This window comes from Orcinus orca, chromosome 2 (assembly GCF_937001465.1).
Source record: "Orcinus orca chromosome 2, mOrcOrc1.1, whole genome shotgun sequence".
Taxonomy (NCBI): Eukaryota; Metazoa; Chordata; class Mammalia; order Artiodactyla; family Delphinidae; genus Orcinus; species Orcinus orca.
In genome coordinates this window covers 118,802,858-118,821,506 of record NC_064560.1, presented here as the reverse complement: position 1 = coordinate 118,821,506, position 18,649 = coordinate 118,802,858, and the positions used below count along the sequence as shown (strand labels likewise).

The 18,649-nt window shown below is 39.5% G+C and overlaps 1 long non-coding RNA gene across 1 annotated transcript in view; it reads right to left on the bottom strand.

The window, feature by feature from the left end:
- Positions 1 to 6,845: 6,845 nt before the first annotated feature.
- The window catches only part of LOC125963696 (uncharacterized), a 492,822-nt gene continuing 481,018 nt past the window's right edge, over positions 6,846 to 18,649 (bottom strand). Inside the window, exon 3 of the long non-coding RNA XR_007476054.1 lies at positions 6,846 to 6,999. This is a non-coding gene — a long non-coding RNA (uncharacterized LOC125963696). The remainder of the gene's footprint in view (positions 7,000 to 18,649) is intronic.

The window sequence follows — 18,649 nt, the reverse complement described above, 5'->3', positions numbered from 1 at the left end:
GCTGCAGCAGCCGTTCTCCCTGGTAAACAGTGTCACACCTCTGTTGGATGGCCCAGGGCACCATGTGTGCCCTGGCGTTAGAGATGCCTCGCCAGGGCTTGTCTGCTCTGCCTGCCTTGTTTCTCTGCCCAGTGTTCATGTGGCGCTTGGCTTCCTATTCATAGAACTGGGCAGAGCAGTGATGGGCAGGTGTGAGAGGCGTACACACATGTGCCCAGAGAAGTCTGCCCCAGAAAAATACATGCAGGGCCTGGATGTGACTCAGAGTTTTATGTCTCCACTTCTCATAAGAAAAAAGTTCACTAGCTCTAAAACTTCCTCAGCAGGGCTGAGTTGGCCTACCAGGGCAATACTATCTGGTGGGCCATTCTATCTCTATAAAGCAGACTGGGGAAGATGTCGGAATGGCTTGTCTGTAGGCAGAAGCCAGCAGGAAAATCTGCCTTCTTTCATAGGCCACTAAGGAAATAGTTGATACTGGATTGAACACTGTTATGTCTCTGCCACCATATGGGCTCAACATCTTGGCTTTGAAACAGATGGGTCATTTCACCTGTTGTGCTTCAGTCGTAGAATTCTATGTCAAACGAGGGAGTAAAGGGTTTTTATATTCAGAGAAACATATCGTGGATTTTTCAGTCTTCCAGAGGGCTCTCCTCCAATTTCACCTTCCCACTTACCTTGACAGTACTATTTAAAGATATGATAACTGGCTAATTAAATGCCTTTTAGGAACAAGAATTAGTATATAGACCTAGAAAAATACATTTTAGAAGAAAGGAGAAAAGAAAGCAAATGGGAATTTTAAGAGGGAGCAAAAATAAAATTTAACTGATCTATATCAGTTTTGTTGAACTGAGACTATGCATTTCAAAGAATGCTGACAAGAATAAGATAAGGATTCTTCACTAACTTCCTTTTTATCCATGTAACAATCCATATCAGGGAAAAAAACATCTCGATTTTCTAAGTCACAGATATTCAGCCTATGAAAATATTAAGATCTTATCAAAGTTTAGCTGAGGTTCATCAAGGAAAACAAAGAGCCATCCCCCACTTAGGTTCTCTTGATGGTACACTTAGCAGTAGCTTAACATATTGAGTCTAAAATTGCCTCACCAAAAATTCTATTCTTGACTGTATTATTAACAAACATGTGCTGCGAATATTCATCAGATGACCAGATTAATTCAGACAGTGGCGAAGTTAATGCCCAGACTCTATATACAATAAAGTAAGAGTCACATCATATGTTAGCTTTCTCTTTTGTGCTCAGTCCTTGAATTTTCTGATTTATTATTAAATTAGGCTAATCCTTTATTAATTATCTTTAGTTGGTAAGATTTCTTAGTTTGCAAATTTAAAATACTTTGATTTAACTAACTGAATAAGCATTTTAAAACTAGCTCTCGTAATTGATCATGGGTACTGAATTGTTCCTTCTCTTTATTTTTTCTTTGAGTTCCTTTTCCTTATCGAATGTTTTTCCTCCAAACAGGTGGATTTTTTGGTTGTTGTTGATGTTTTTCTCTTTAAATACTCTGTGAGGCTTATTTTCTAATACTTTCTAAGTCTGACTAGCTCTCATATTGGTAAACTACATATAGTAGATGAGATATATGATACCTGCTAATAACTTTCTGTTCTACTGTTCAGTGAAAAAATTGTACTTGTTTTAATCAAGAATTATCCCACAGTTAGAGCTCTCAGAAAGCAATTTGTTTACTGCAGAATAAGACATGTGGTTTGTACTATCAGCAAAACATTCTAAGTGGTTTGTGGTACTGGTGAAAAAATAACAGAGCCCTTTTTTCAAAGTCCTTCAGAACTTTTTTTTAATTAAAAATTTTTTTTATTGAAGTATACTTGATTTACAGTATCATGTTAGTTTCAAGTGTATGGCACAGAGGCCTTCAGAACTTTAACATCTCATAAGGTCAGTTAAACTCTTAAATGTGAATCCGGAAGATCAGATGCATTGACCTCTTGGCTGTTGTAGACTGGGGTGTTATCAAGAGCCTTGCCACCCAAACAGAATCTTATTTTCTCTGTCAGTAGGAACAGTCACTGCAGCCACTCCCTATGGCGAGCCCTGAGGAAACTCAGGATGTGAAAACACGGGATACTGGCCCCAGATAGGCTAAGGTGCATATCAAAGGAATGATTTCAGTGAGCCTAGACTCTTGCATCTTCCCATATATAGAAAAGCTCTAAATTCCTTAAATTGAGATATTTGGCTTTCCTTTAATTAACAATAATCTTTTTACACATAGACTACCTGCCCATTGTTGTAAAACTTCTATATAACATGGCTCCCTACTTCGCCTCCTCAGAGCAGTTCACTCAGGGTTACTTGAGATGCTGCCTCCTGGGCTTGTAGTCCTAAAAGTTCCCACTGAATAAAAAATAACCCTCAAGGGCTTCCCTGGTGGCGCAGTGGTTGAGAGTCCGCCTGCCGATGCAGGTGACACGGGTTCGTGCCCCGGTCTGGGAAGATCCCACATGCTGTGGAGCGGCTAGGCCCATGAGCCATGGCCACTGAGCCTGCATGTACGGAGCCTGTGCTCTGCAACGGGAGAGGCCACAACAGTGAGAGGCCCGCGTACCGCAAAAAAATAAATAAATAAATAACCCTCAGGTGCATGCTTCTGTGTGATACTGTCTGTATAGCTTTGCTTTTACCATTTGTCCTAGGGTTCTCTCCATCCGTATTCTTTTTTTTTCTTTACTTCTTAAAATTTTTTTCTTAATAATTACCTTAATAACTTTATTTTATTTTATCTTCTTTCTTTCTTTCTATTTTTTCTCCCTTTTATTCTGAGCTGTGTGGGTGAAAAGCTCTTGGTGCTCCAGCCAGGCATCAGGGCTGTGCCTCTGAGGTGGGAGAGCCAACTTCAGGACACTGGTCCACAAGAGACCTCCCAGCTCCACCTAATATCAAATGGTGAAAATCTCCCAGAGATCTCCATCTCAACGCCAAGACCTAGCTTCACTCAACGACCAGCGAGCTACAGTGCTGGACACCCTATGCCAAACAACTGGCAAGACAGGAACATGACCCCATCCATTAGCACAGAGGCTGCCTAAAATCATAATAATGCCACAGACATCCCAAAACACACCAACAGACGTGGACATGCCCACCAGAAAGACAAGATCCAGCCTCATCCACCAGAACACAGGCACTATCCCCTCCACCAGGAAGCCTACACAACACACTGAAGCAACCTTAGCCACTGGGGACAGACACCAGAAACAACGGGAACTACAAACCTGCACCATGCACAAAGGAGACCCCAAACACAGTAAGTAAAGCAAAATGAGAAGACAGAGAAACACACAGCAGATGAAGGAGTAAGGCAAAAACCCACCAGACCTAACAAATGAAGAGGAAATAGGCAGTCTACCTGAAAAAGAATTCAGAATAATGATAGTAAAGATGATCCAAAATCTTGGAAACAGAATACAGAAAATACAAGAAACGTTTAACAAGGACCTAGAAGAACTAAAGAGCAAACAAACAAGGATGAACACAATAAATGAAATTAAAAATTCTCAAAAAGGGTTCAATAGCAGAATAACTGAGGCAGAAGAACGGATAAGTGACCTGGAAGACAAAATAGTGGAAATAACTACTGCAGAGCAGAATAAAGAAAAAAGAATGAAAAGAACTGTGGACAGTCTCAGAGACCTCTGGGACAACATTAAATGCACCAGCATTCGAATTATAGGGGTTCCAGAAGAAGAAGAGAAAAAGAAAGGGACTGAGAAAATATTTGAACAGATTATAGTTGAAAACTTCCCTAATATGGGAAAGGAAATAGTTAATCAAGTCCAGGAAGCATAGAGAGTCCCACACAGGATAAATCCAAGGAGAAACATGCCAAGACACATATTAATCGAACTTTCACAAATTAAATACAAAGAAAAAATATTAAAAGCAGCAAGGGAAAAACAGCAAATAACATGCAAGGGAACCCCCATAATGTTATCGGGTGATCTTTCAGCAGAAACTCTGCAAGCCAGAAGGGAGTGACAGGACATTTTTAAAGTGATGAAAGGGAAAAACCTACAACTGAGATTACTCTACCCAGCAAGGATCTCATTCAGATTTGTCGGAGAAATTAAAATCTTTACAGTCAAGCAAAAGCTAAGAGAATTCAGCACCACCAAACCAGCTTTACAACAAATGCTAAAGGAACTTCTCTAGGCAGGAAAAAAAAGAGGAGGAAAAGACCTATAATAACAAACCCAAAATAATTAAGAAAATGGTAATAGGAACATACATATCGATAATTACCTTAAATGTAGCTGGATTAAATGTTCCAACCAAAAGACACAGACTGGCTGAATGGATACAAAAACAAGGCCTGTATATATGCTGTCTACAAGAGACCTACTTCAGAAATAGGGACACATACAGACTGAAAGTGAGGGGATGGAAAAAGATATTCCATGCAAATGAAATCAAAAGAAAGCTGGAGTAGCAATCCTCATATCAGACAAAATAGACTTAAAAAAAAAGACTATTACAAGAGACAAAAAAGGACACTACATAATGATCAAGGGATCAATCCAAGAAGAAGATATGACAAATATAAATATTTATGCACTCAACATAGGAGCACCTCAATACATAAGGCAAATACTAACAGCCATAAAAGGGGAAGTCAACAGTACACAATCATAGTAGGGGATTTTAACACCCCACTTTCACCAATGGACAGATTATCCAAAATGAAAATAAATAAGGAAACACAAGCTTTAAATGATATATTAAACACAATGGACTTAATTGATATTTATAGGATATTCCATCCAAAAACAACAAAATACACATTCTTCTCAAGTGCTCAAGGAACATTCTCCAGGATAGATCATATCTTGGGTCACAAATCAAGCCTTGGTAAATTTAAGAAAATTGAAATCATATCAAGTATCTTTTCCAACCACAACACTAGGAGACTAGATATCAATTACAGGAAAAAATCTGGAAAAAATACAAACACATGGAGGCTAAACAATATGCTACTTAATCACCAAGAGATCACTGAAGAAATCAAAGAGGAAATCAAAACATACCTATAAACAAATGACAATGAAAACACGATGAGCCAAAAGCTATGGGACACAGCAAAAGCAGTTCTAAGAGGGAAGTTTTTAGCACTTCAATCCTACCTTAAGAAACAAGAAACATCTCAAATAAACCACCTAACCTTACACCTAGAGCAATTAGAGAAAGAACAAAATAACCTCAAAGTTAGCAGAAGGAAAGAAATCATACAGATCAGATCAGAAAAAAATCAAAAAGAAATGAAGGAAACAATAGCAAAGATCAATAAAACTGAAAGCTGGTCTTTGAGTAGATAAACAAAATGATAAACCATTAGCCAGACTCATCAAGAAAAAAAGGGAGAAGACTCAAATCAATAGGGTTAGTAATGAAAAAGGAGAAGTAACAATTGACACTGCAGAAATACAAAGGATCATGAGAGATTACTGCAAGCAACTCTATGCCAATAAAATGGACAACCTGGAAGAAATGGACAAATTCTTAAAAGTGCACAACCTTCTGAGACTGAACCAGGAAGAAATAGAAAATAGGAACAGACCAATCACAAGCACTGAAATTGAAACTGTGATTAAAAATCTTCCAACAAAGAAAAGCCCAGGACCAGACGGCTTCACTGGCGAATTCTATCAAACATTTACAGAAGAGCTAACACCCATCCTTGTCAAACTCTTACAAAATATAGCAGAGGGAGGAAAACTCCCAAACTCATTCTACGAGGCCACCATCACCCTGATACCAAAACCAGACAAAGATGTCACAAAAAAAGAAAACTATAGGCCAAAATCACTGGTGAACATAGATGCAAAAATCCTCAACAAAATACTAGCAAACAGAATCCAACAGCACAATAAAAGGATCTTACACCATCATCAAGTGGGGTTTATCCCGGGAATGCAAGGATTCTTCAATACACGCAGATCAATCAATGTGATACACCATATTAACAAATTGAAGGAGAAAAAGCATATGATCATCTCAATAGATGCAGAGAAAGCTTTGACAAAATTCAACACCAATTTATGATAAAAACCCACCAGAAAGTAGTCATAGAGGGAAATTTCCTCAACATAATTAAGACCATATATGACAAACCCACAGCCAACATCATCCTCAATGGTGAAAAACTGAAACCATTTCCACTAAGATCAGGAAGAAGACAAGGTTGCCCACTCTCATCACTATTATTCAACATAGTTTTGGAAGTTTCAGGCACAGCAATCAGAGAAGAAAAAGAAATTAAAGGAATCCAAATCGGAAAAGAAGAAGTAAAGCTGTTACTGTTTGCAGATGACATGATACTTTACGTAGAGAATCATAAAGATGCTACCTGAAAACTGCTAGAGCTAATCAATGAATCTGGTAGTGTAGCAGGATATAAAATTAATGCACAGAAATCTCTTGCATTCCTATACACTAATGATGAAAAATCTGAAAGGGAAATTAAGAAAACCCTCCCATTTACCATTGCAACAAAAAGAATAAAATATCTAGGTATAAGCCTACCTAAGGAGACAAAAGACCTGTATGCAGAAAATTATAAGACACCGATGAAAGAAATTAAAGATGATACAAATAGATGGAGAGATATACCATGTTCTTGGATTGGAAGAATCCACATTGTGAAAATGATTCTACTACCCAAAGCAATCTACAAATTCAATGCAATCCCTATCAAACTACCACTGGCATTATTCACAGAACCAGAACAAAACATTTCACAATTTGTATGGAAACACAAAAGACCCCGAATAGCCAAAGCAATCTTGAGAACAAAAAACGGAGCTGGAGGAATCAGCCTCACTGACTTCAGACTATACTACAAAGCTACAGTCATCAAGACAGTATGGTACTGGCACAAAAACAGAAATATAGATCAATGGAACAGTATAGAAAGCCCAGAGATAAACCCACACACATATGGTCACCTTATTTTTGATAAAGGAGTGAAGAATATACAGTGGAGAAAAGACAGCCTCTTCAATAAGTGGTGCTGGGAAAACTGGACAGCTACATGTAAAAGAATGAAACTAGAACACTCCCTAACACTATACACAAAAATAAACTGAAAATGGATTAAAGACCTAAATGTAAGGCCAGAAACTATCAAACTCTTAGAGGAGAATATAGGCAGAACACTCTATGACATCAATCACAGCAAGATCCTTTTTGACCCACCTCCTAGAGAAATGGAAAGAAAAACAAAAATAAACAAATGCAACCTGATGAAACTTAAAAGCTTTTGCACAGCAAAGGAAACCATAAACAAGATGAAAACACAACCCTCAGAATGGGAGAAAATATTTTCAAATGAAGCAACTTACAAAGGATTAATTTCCAAAATTTACAAGCAGCTCATGCAGCTCAATACCAAAAAAAACGAACAACCCAATTCAAAAATGGGCAGAAGACCTAAATAGACATTTCTCGGAAGTAGATATAAAGATTGCCAACAAACAATGAAAGAATGCTCAACATCATTAATCATTAGAGAAATGCAAATCAGAACTACAATGAGATATCATCTCACACCGGTCAGAATGGTCATCATCAAAAAATCTACAAACAATAAATGCTGGAGAGGGTGTGGAGAAAAGGGAACACTCTTGCACTATTGGTGGGAATGTGAATTGATACAGCCACTATGGAGGACAGTATGGAGGTTCCTTAAAAAACTAAAAGTAGAACTACCATACGACCCAGCAATCCCACTACTGGGCATATACCTTGAGAAAACCATAATTCAAAAAGGGTCATGTACCAAAACGTTCACTGCAGCTCTATTTACAATAGTCAGGACATGATAGCAACCTAAGTGTCTATCAACAGATGAATGGATAAAGAAGACGTGGCACATATATACAATGGAATTACTCAGCCATAAAATGAAACGAAATTAAGTTATTTGTAGTGAGGTGGATGGACCTAGGGTCTGTCATACAGAGTGAAGTAGGCCAGAAAGAGAAAGACAAATACCGTATGCTAACACATATATATGGAGTCTAAGAAAGAAACAAAAAAAATAGGTCATGAAAAGCCTAGGGGCAAGATGGGAATAAAGACACAGACCTACTAGAGAATGGACTTGAGGATATGGGGTGGGGGAAGGGTAAGCTGTGACAAAGTGAGAGAGTGGCATGGACATATATACACTACCAAACATAAAATAGCTAGCTAGTGGGGAGCAGTCGCATAGCACAGGGAGATCAGCTCGGTCCTCTGTGACCACCTAGAGGAGTGGGATAGGGAGGGTGGGAGGGAGACGCAAGGGGGAAGAGTTATGGGGATACATGTATATGTATAACTGATTCACTTTGTTATAAAGCAGAAACTAACAAACCATTGTAAAGCAATTATACTCCAATAAAATGTTTAAAAAACAAAGAACAAAAAAACATAACCCTCAAAAAAAAAAAAGAACAGTCAAAATACTTCCATGAATGTGTGTGTCATTAACAGAAGCTTTTCAGATGTCTAATGAGAGAGTCAGAAGGATATTCTCTCTGGATTATCCTGCACTACCCCCACACACTAGATTATATTGTAAGGACATGTGGTTTGGGTTAAGTATGGGAATTACTCTTAGAATCAATTCCAAGTGCCGCTTATTGACTTGGATCTATATGGCTGATTTAATGCAATCCATGATCATTCTAATGTGGCAGATATAAACACTCCTGGAAGAAGCTCACATTATTAGAGTTATGTACTACATAGGCAAGTCTGAGGTTCACAGCAGTCAGGAGACAGTTAAGATGACAGATATTGATGCCTGAGGTCACTCTAGTGTCATCAGGGTTTGTAAAATCATCAGCTTTATCATAATTTGAAAACAGGTTTAAGGAGATATACACACACACACGTACGTCTTGTAGGTATCCACTAAAGAAAAACAGACCAAGGCCAATGAAATTAATCCATTGCCATCCTGTTGGCTAGCCCTACCTGCTACAGAAGCTGAGATTCTTTTCCTCAGCTGGGCTGCCAATGGGTTTAAGCCCCAGGAGATCTATGACTGCACCATGATTCACTGACTCTACAGAAGACAGACTGGCTCCTTCATCTCTGCCCTGAGGCTTCAGCTCAGGATCTTGGTCTCTCTTCCCTCTTAGCAAAGACAAAAGGGCGACAATAAGCATAAGGAGTCAGATAAAAACAAGACTCGTTAAGAATTTCAATATTTGAACTAAAGATTTGAAAAAAGAAAACAGGCAGGAGAAGGCACATGAGCAAAGGAGAATGTTTCCAAATAGAGGTTATAGGGTTTATTTTAATGAGACCTCAATGATCTTCCGGAAATTTAATAGGAAACTTTATTCTAATTGGTTTAATTGAGCTACGTTTGAGAAGTCTTGAAACTGGGAATTAATGAACAGGAAAATAAAATCTACTCAAAACTTTGGAACTTATGAAATTATTTTTCTAGTTACAGGAAAGTAACTGTTTTGAATAATATGTAACAGAATTTGGGGAATCTTTTTGTCTTGCTGTGTTCCTTTTTAAGGCATCCTGCTTACCCCAGGAGAAGAGGCTGGTGAGCTTCTTTATTGTGGACATTAAAAGCTTTTACTTAACTATGTGTGAAAAATAAGGAATGGTCTCTATTCTCTCAAGAGCTTATCAGGGAGATAGACCTATAGAAATAAAGGAGCGAAAGGAAGAAATGTGAGTATTAGTGGAGGTCAAAGCAGGGGTGGGAAGGAGGGCTCTAGGTAATTTTATCTAAAAGCTATTTACCAACGATCAGCTTTCCAAATGACAATATCACTCAGTTTACTTTTCTTCTATTTCCTTATGGTAAGTCAGGTTTATTTTACCTTCCTAATTGACGCTTAAGGAATATTGCTCTAGTCTCTGTTCCCAGATCTATGTTATAGTTGAATACTGAAGGGTGGAGAGAGGGGGCAAATTGAGTGGCATACAAAGATATATTAATAAGCATAAAGTTTTGAATATGAATAATTTATATTAATATTTTCTTCATTAATTTGTTCAGTTTTAAAGAGAAATATATTCATAAGAATTTTCATATTCAAGAACATGATTTCCAGAACTATATTCTTACGGAGTATATCATATCTGTTAAATAAATATTGGTCCAAGGGAACCATGATACAAATTAGGCTAATCAGAGTTCTTCCCTGGGAACAACTGAAGGTCAACAGCCCAGGGCTGTGGAGTTCAGAGAACAGATTTGGCAAAGACGAAAGCTGTCTTGCTTCTCTGTCTATAGACTAAAGCAGAATAGGAATAGGCAGAAATGGATGAGGTATTGCCATTCAGGCTGCTATAACAGAATACCATAGACAGAGGAGCTTATAAGCAATAGAAATTTATTCCTCACAGTTTTGGAAGCTGGGAAGTGCAAAATCAAGGTGCCAGCAGATCTGGTGTCTGGCAGGGGGTTGTTTGTTTCCTGGTTCATAGACAGCCATTTTTATTGTGTCCTCATATGGCAGAAGGGCAAGGGAGCTCTCTTGAGCCTTTTTTATAAGGGACTAATCCCAGTCATAAGGGCTCTGCCCTCATGACCTAATTGCCTAAATCCCATCTTCAAATATCCTCATATTCAGAATTAGGTCTTAACATATGAATTTGGGGGAGATATAAGCAATTAGCCCATAGCAGATATGGAGAGAAAGGTGGACATGGAGGGGATAAATTTGAGACCCTAGTTCTAGTAGTTAGTCTTTAATTTGATTCTTTGAGTTTATAAGAACTGTGAAAGATCTGAAATTTTACCCCCTTTGCAAGCTAACAATTTGGCCTGCCATAGTCTCATGGTTGCTAAGTAGAAGGCATGAACCTCTTGGTTCAGAGACAAAGGACTATTAGTCACACTCACAACAGCAGCTGGAATATCAGCATTTCCTTGTACTCATTCCTCGAGTTCCATTTCCCATTTGGTGATGTGAAGAGGACAAAGTAACACTTGCACACACAGTGAGTTGCATTATGGAAGAGAAACCCTGAGCTTAGGGAACTCAGACCTTTTATAGTGGGGAGTAAGCCTGCTTGCCCTTTGTTTCAGAGTGAGACACTAGCTCCTCACTATACAAACATCCTTGAAAAAGTCCAGCAAAAAGACGCTCACTGCCACCGCTTACAAGACATGCAGAAACCTGAGATAGCAATGAAGAATTGTCGCCCATCAGAGATACCCCTGTATCCTTTTCAGCTCCGTGAGTTTATACCTTTACCTTAAGCTAGCCACACTGTGTTTATGTCACTAACACACAGTGTGACAGTAGGGATCCCCCTTTTTAATGGTCCCTCCCACTCTACTATGAAATCAGAGTGATACAGGTTTATTATAAAATAAATATTTGAACATACTTTTCAAATGAAAATTATTTGAAAGTATAAAAGTATAAGATAAGCAATCCACTTAAAATTATATGTGGGATATTACCTGGATCTAAGTTTGGGATCAGTTTTCATTTCACAGCAGTTGACTAGACTCTTCGTATTTCTTTTTTCATGGGGTGACAAAACAAAGCACATATTTTGGGTTATAGAAAATATATATATTTTTTTGCGGTACGCGGGCCTCTCACTGTTGCGGCCTCTCCCATTGCGGAGCACAGGCTCCGGACGCGCAGGCTCAGCGGCCATGGCTCACGGGCCCAGCCGCTCCGCGGCATGTGGGATCTTCCCGGACCGGGGCACGAACCCGTGTCCCCTTCATCGGCAGGCGGATTCTCAACCACTGCACCACCAGGGAAGCCCTAGAAAATATTTTTAGTGGTATCAACTGTAGTTCTCAGCTGACCTGGGGTCTTGTAGAAAGGAAACTATGAAACTGGTACTGGTGTTTGCTAGGATCCTCTGCCTTCTCCTTCTAATGGACCTCCATTTCTTATGTGTTCCTACTCATAAGACCTCACTCTAAGTTAACTGCTAACTGATCTCATTAATACATTATCTGTATAAAACATTTAAGACAAATATCCTGCCAGGGAAAAGTACTTATATTGTAATATAAAATTCTATAGGAATGCAAAGTCTTTAGGAAGGAATCAAAAGAAGCACTAACAGTGGCATCATAAGAGACGTCAGGTGGCTAGTTAAGGATTAGAGAAAGCTAAGAATCATCTAAATCATACCATTTCAGATAGCTATTTTAAGGCCACCAGATATGGTTTACCCCTAGGGGAAATAGGTCCTACTTCTGTTCCTGGTGATTAGACTTCTCTTTCTGGTGGACTATCCATGTCTATATTTCAAGCACCTAACACAGTGTCTGACACATAAAAAGTGTTTAGTAAGCACTGTTTAAGAAATGAAGATAAGTCACTACAGGCAAACATACCGAAATAAAGTGGTAGTCCCCTCATCGAGGTCATGTGCTTACTCATCCAGTTTTCAGGAAACTGAACGAATCGACACAGGCAACAACTCACAAATAATCAAGATAATCATGCTTGAATTAATGTTCATGCAAATCATCACCTAAAGGAAAACTTTGGCTAAAGAATTTACTTAAGGGAGATTTTCTTGCTCCCAGTTGAATCTCCTAGCAACGAATGAGAGTCCTTTTCCCTTCATTTGCATGTACATGTGTGCATGCTGTATTGGCAGGATGGGGAGAAGATGGGGGAAGTGGAGAGGACATCCAACCACCTCCATGGCTTCTCCCCTCTAAGGAAAGCTGTTTCTTCCATCAACGGCTGGTGGCAGACTTCTCCATATCCATTTGCCACGGAAAGGCGAGCGGCTGGAATGTAAAGCCTGGACTTAGTCTGAGAAAATAAACTCCCATCTAAGGACAGATGTGAGGTTTCCAGTCCTTAACTGCCCTGGAAACATCATTTCACCCTGTGTTTGCCTTTGTGTTTAGAAATGTGGAGGAATGTATACGTCAAACTGTTGCTTGCTGTGGGCATCTTTCCTCCTCTTCCCTGCTGAGACTAAGTATACGAGGTCAAAGAGAGAGAGCTATGGGTAAATTCAGGATTATTCTATAAAGTCATATAGATAATTCGTAAAAGCATCATTTTGTCTATATTGTGGATAAGAGTCAGTGTTCTCACTGTTGGGAAATGAAACTACAATTGTGAAAGGGGTAAGGCTGGAAAGAACCCTGTGGCATTGGATTGGAATTGGAGTTACCATTATGAACCCATAATTTTATATATAGAAATAGATATACATAGATTTGTAGCTATATCTGCTGAGAGGGCATAGCAGCAAAAACAATAAGTATACCTAATGGTCATATTTTGTTTTCTAAATATCATTCTTCACTAAAAGGAATAGAGTCCTTGAGAAATGTTTGATTCCAGGCTTGTGGCATGGAAAGTATAACATGAGCAGGGAATAGTGTATTGTGCTAAAAAAGAAGAAGTACTCAAAGAATGATGGAAGAACATCAGGAGAACATAGGATCCAGCTTGCAGGGGCTCCCACTAACCAAATCTGGGACAATTGTAGCACCAATATGAAAGAGAGAGAGAGAGAGAGAGAGAGAGAGAGAGGGAGACAAAGAGGGGAGGAGAGAGGGAGAGAAGGAGTGAGGAAAGGAGGAAGGGAGAGAGGGAGAGGAAATTAAAGTAAACGTGGCAAAACGTTAACATTTGGGAAATTTGGTGGAAGGGTATATGGAAATTTTTGGTATTATTTTTGCAATTTTTCTGTAAGTCTGAAACTATTTCAAAAGAAAAAGGTCAAACACATGTAAAAATAGTTGTAGGAGGAGATAAACGAAACAAGATTAGCAAAATATTGATAACTGTTGAAGTTGGATATTAGATACCTGGGAAGTCATTGTACTATTTTCTCTATTGTTATGTATGATTGAATCATTTCCATAATAAAAAGTGAAAAAAAATAATGAAAAACACCCATGTGATTTTACTTTAAGACGGCCTCTCCTGTTTCTAATCCCACAGTTCCATGATATCCAGGCCCCTGTGCGTGACACATGATAGTAACATCAATTTGTTTTCTCTTTTCTGGTCTTGAGTTGTCCTACCCACTGTGGTCCACCCTCCCCACTACCAACCAGAGGAGTAGTCTTTCTGAAATATATCTTTTAATATTTTATCCCCCTCCCTCTAGCTCATAAATCTTTCACTCCCTTCCCATGCCAAGAGGAGAAACTCTGAGCTTTCATTTCTAAGCTCTCAAGGTCCTCTATAATTAGGTCCTGACCTACTTCTACAACCTCATCTTCCAAATTTCTCACATGAATATTCTTCTTCATTAAACACTGTTTTCCTTGTCTTGTCCCTAGGGCTCTTTGGACGGTCTTACCTCTGTACATGGCAAGTCTGAAAATATGTCCACAACTTTCTTTTTAAAAAAAAATCTTTACTCTCCATTTAGGATGACTGATGGGGATAATGGGGGTTAGGGTTTTTTCCAAAGGGATGGGCTATGACCATTCCCCACCAGACTGGTTATTTATTTTGTGGGATTCTAGCCTGGGAATGGGCTCTTTGAGGCTGCTGGGATTCTGGGCAAAGGGTGGACTAGGTTTGCTGGAGGACATGTTTATTTTCTCATGAATTTTTTAGAGTCTAAGTCATGTATTGGTCTATAGCGAGTCTGCAGGCAAGTTTCACTAACTCCAAAACATCCCATCTGTTCTTCCCCTATTCTCTTCGTCTTGACTCAAAATTTATCCGGTCTTCCCAGCTCTCTTCCAAGACTCTTAGACATATTCTTTCATTGGTTAGATTGGACATTGTTAGCATGTAAATTTGGGGAGTACCTTCTGTCCTCCCTTTATCTCATAGTCTGTGATACATTCTTTCTATCTTTAGCAACAATCTGAATGATAGAGAAGTTTATTATTGACACAAAGACTTCTATTATAGTGATTTTCACATGTCTCAGAGCAAATGCTTGTATAAATAGTTGTTCAATTATTTACTCACTGATCTGCAGAAACCAGATCTTTTTTTTTTTTTTTTTTTTTTGCGGTACGCGAGCCTCTTACTGTTGTGGCCTCTCCCGTTGCGGAGCACAGGCTCCGGACGCGCAGGCTCAGCGGCCATGGCTCACGGGCCCAGCCGCTCCGCGGCATGTGGGATCTTCCCGGACCGGGGCACGAACCCGTGTCCCCTGCATCGGCAGGCGGACTCTCAACCACTGCGCCACCAGGGAAGCCCGAAACCAGATCATTTATTAATAAATGTTCCAATCACATTGCCCTACTGCAAGAGAACTTAGAGACCCTGAAAGCAAGTAAGTGAAGGGAAACAGATAGAACCCTGAATAGGGGCTCACTTAATCTTTCTCCACATGTTTGACAACTTCTAAATGCCTGAACATCATGCTCTTTTCAGCATCTCAATATTTTCTTCCTATGCTAATTCCAAGCACCTTTACACTTCTATTATGGTTGGACTACTTTCAAAGTATGTGGATTCTACAACTTTGGATAACCGCAAACTCCTTCACTTCCCACTCCATGATACATTTGGTAGTTAAGTGTACACAACTGACAACTGGTCAACCTCTTAACAAAACTATCACCCATGGTGCAGTCGTCTTTTAACAGCTCCTTGGAAGTCTTCTAAACTCTAATAATCATTTGTTTTGGATCCTTAGGGAACACTTATCCTATCATAAGAACAGATGATCTTTCTTGGTCCATTCCGGCGTCTGATAATACATCATCTTAGAATGTCCTAATAATAATAATAACCAGCATTTATATATGCTTACCATGTGCAAGACCCTATTCTAAATGCTTAACCTGCATGAATTCATTTAAGTCCATTTAAATTTTCTAGTCTTTCATCTGACTAGCCTCTGAGATAAACCTCCTCAGAAATATTTTGGGCAGTCCTATGACACTCATTTGCCAGAAATTCTAGCACAAGCTAGAATTGGAAATATAATGAGCCAAGTCTGTGGTTTGGTATGGCAGCCTTTGGCGACTAAAAAAAGAAAAAAATTAAAGAAATGCTATTTCTATTATAAAAACAATATTTTCTAAAGTTCCAAAGAGACAAACAATTATGAAACTCCCAGCATATTTTGGTGGTTGGAAAGTAGAAAGTAGAAAATGGCTTTTAAAAAAATGGGCAAAATACATCTTGCAACCATATTACCAGTGGCTTTAAATGGAAAGGATGACAGGCCAACCTGGGTACAGGGCTAGCATTTCATCTCAAGAACTTTTTCAATTCTGTGGTCTCAAAACAGCTCCAGAAAAAGCATTCTCAGAACATGGTCTAATACTAAATAAATACTACACATTTTACGGTTTTGGATCTAGGGCCCAGGAAACACAAGATTAAACAATGGCAGAAGTATGGTGGGCTGGGAGCTCTGGATTCACTAGCTCTAAGCACATGAAGCCATAGCTCCCAGTGCCCACCATTAAAAGTCAGGATTAATTGAATGCAGTCCTCTTAAACTGCTCTCCTGAGGCCTCTCTAGCCTCTTATGTTTCTCAGTCAATGAGGTCTTTGCCTTCCTTTTCTCCTTAAATTTCTACGACCCCACATTGTCCTGGATCTTCCTCCTTTCTAACAGCTCTGAGCCTGTATCTACTTGCTCCACTTCTTCCACATCCCCAGGAATTAAGTTTGAGGCCTCTACTTTCTTAACACACGTATAAGTTCCAGGAAAGCGTGGAAAGCTTCATTCACAATTTCTACTATCCCCTCTGTGCAAATGACTTTTAAATCATCATTTCAACCCCCAATTCTCTGCTGAGTGCCAGTCCTGTATCCCTAACAGGGGTTAGACCTTTTCTCTTGGATTTCATGCAATCACTCCACATCATGATTAACAGGGTACCACGTCTTTTACCATGAACCAGGAATTATGCTAAGCACTTCCTTTAACTTCTCATTACTGTTTTTATTTCTATTAATGGATGCTTTGGCTACAGATCCCTATTTTACTTTTAAATATGAAAAAGTTGTGAAAACATACGAAGTTACTTCAGACAGCTTTACCCTTTTCCACACATTACTTATGAATTAAAAATGCTTTATACATTGTCATTGATCATAAGTCTGGAATAAATATTAACTCATTTGCCTGATTTCGGTGGTATGAATTCTCTGAGCCCTGGTGACAGTCCTGCTGTTGCCACCTCTCAGAGAGCGGGGATTCTAGAAGTGGTTAAATGTAAAGGGGAAGTTTCTCCCCCAGAAGTATGGAAGCAAAGGAGGTGGCACGTAGGAAACTGGATCTTTCTAGGGGTAGGGGTTACGGTACTATGGGGAAATGGGGAGATTTTTACATCTTCAGCTTCTCCAGGAATCATGAGGATGGGCTGGTCCTGGCCAGGAGTGTTTATCTCCTTGAGGGCAGCCAGGGTTAGCAGAGCCAGTGGCCTCTCCAGGCTGTGTCTAGTAATCACAACATGAAATTCTGTCCTGTTACTGAGGAGACTTGTTCACCTTGGCCCGTGGTCTGCTTCCCTCAGGTGGTTGTGGAATCCATGATCTTTACTGCAGGTACCTCCATAGAGGTGAGAAGCTAGTCTCACCCGCTATTTCTGTAGCTTCTCAGCTAGACACGAGCACCCAGGCTAATCCCTCCCCTGCCCCATTCAGCATGCTATGTGTCTCCATTTTTCCTTCCACCCAACAAGGTACCCTCAGCCTCAATGACCAAAACTTTTTCCTAACCAGTCTTCTTAACCTCAGCCTCCCCTCCCTTCTAAATGATTTTATGTACCAGAGTCAGATTAATTTCCTTTCTTCATTCCAATTCCCATCCCCAAAGTCCTTAGAGGCTCCCCATTAAGATAAAGCACAGATCCTTAGTCTGGCATCATTTGGAATATTTTCCAAATCGCTATCTCTACATTTCTAAACGGTTATTTTCCCACCTTTGTTTCAATCACACTGGTGAACTCAATGCTCCTAGATAAGCAATATTCCCCCTGATCCACTAGTACCTACCTCAGGTGCTAGTGGGATAAAAAAAAAGTCTATGAAAATACCCAGTTTGCTCTGTCATACTGAGCCCTGTTAAATGGGCAATGTCCTTGAACCTCATACCCTATAGATTGAAGGTAAAGCTCAGTTATTTAACAAGCCTTTAGGACAGCCATCCTCTCTGCACAACCATGGTGGGTCTCCCACCTCTGCTCTCGGGAGAGATGAGAGCTACTTAAACTGCCCTCCAGGCTTCCTCTTTGCCATTGTAACTGGTCTGTTCTAAGCGGTCATCTGTAGCATCAAATTCCCAAAGCTGTGCCCATCATGAGCAAGGACACAATTATTTCCTCAGACTTGAGTTTCTCCCACATTTGGTAAGTTTTATTCCAGTATTAAAAGTTCTCATTTGCACTTCTGTTTTTGCAGACACTCTGTAGGACCTTTTGATGCAGACCCAGTGGCTATTAGACATCCTTCTAACCGAGGGCCGTTTCTATTTCCTCATCTTATTTCCTTAGTTGCCGGGCTCACGGCATGGATATACAGTCAGCCCTATCCTAAATCCTGGCTATTCAGCACTGGCCTCATCACTGCTATTGTCATCCTTAAATGAACTTCCATCCAAATATGCTTCCAGAAGCAGTTATTCTCCTTAAAATAAATAAGGGACCAAATGAGAAGAAGAGATCACTGTATACTTCGCTCACTATGTTGAGCATCTCCC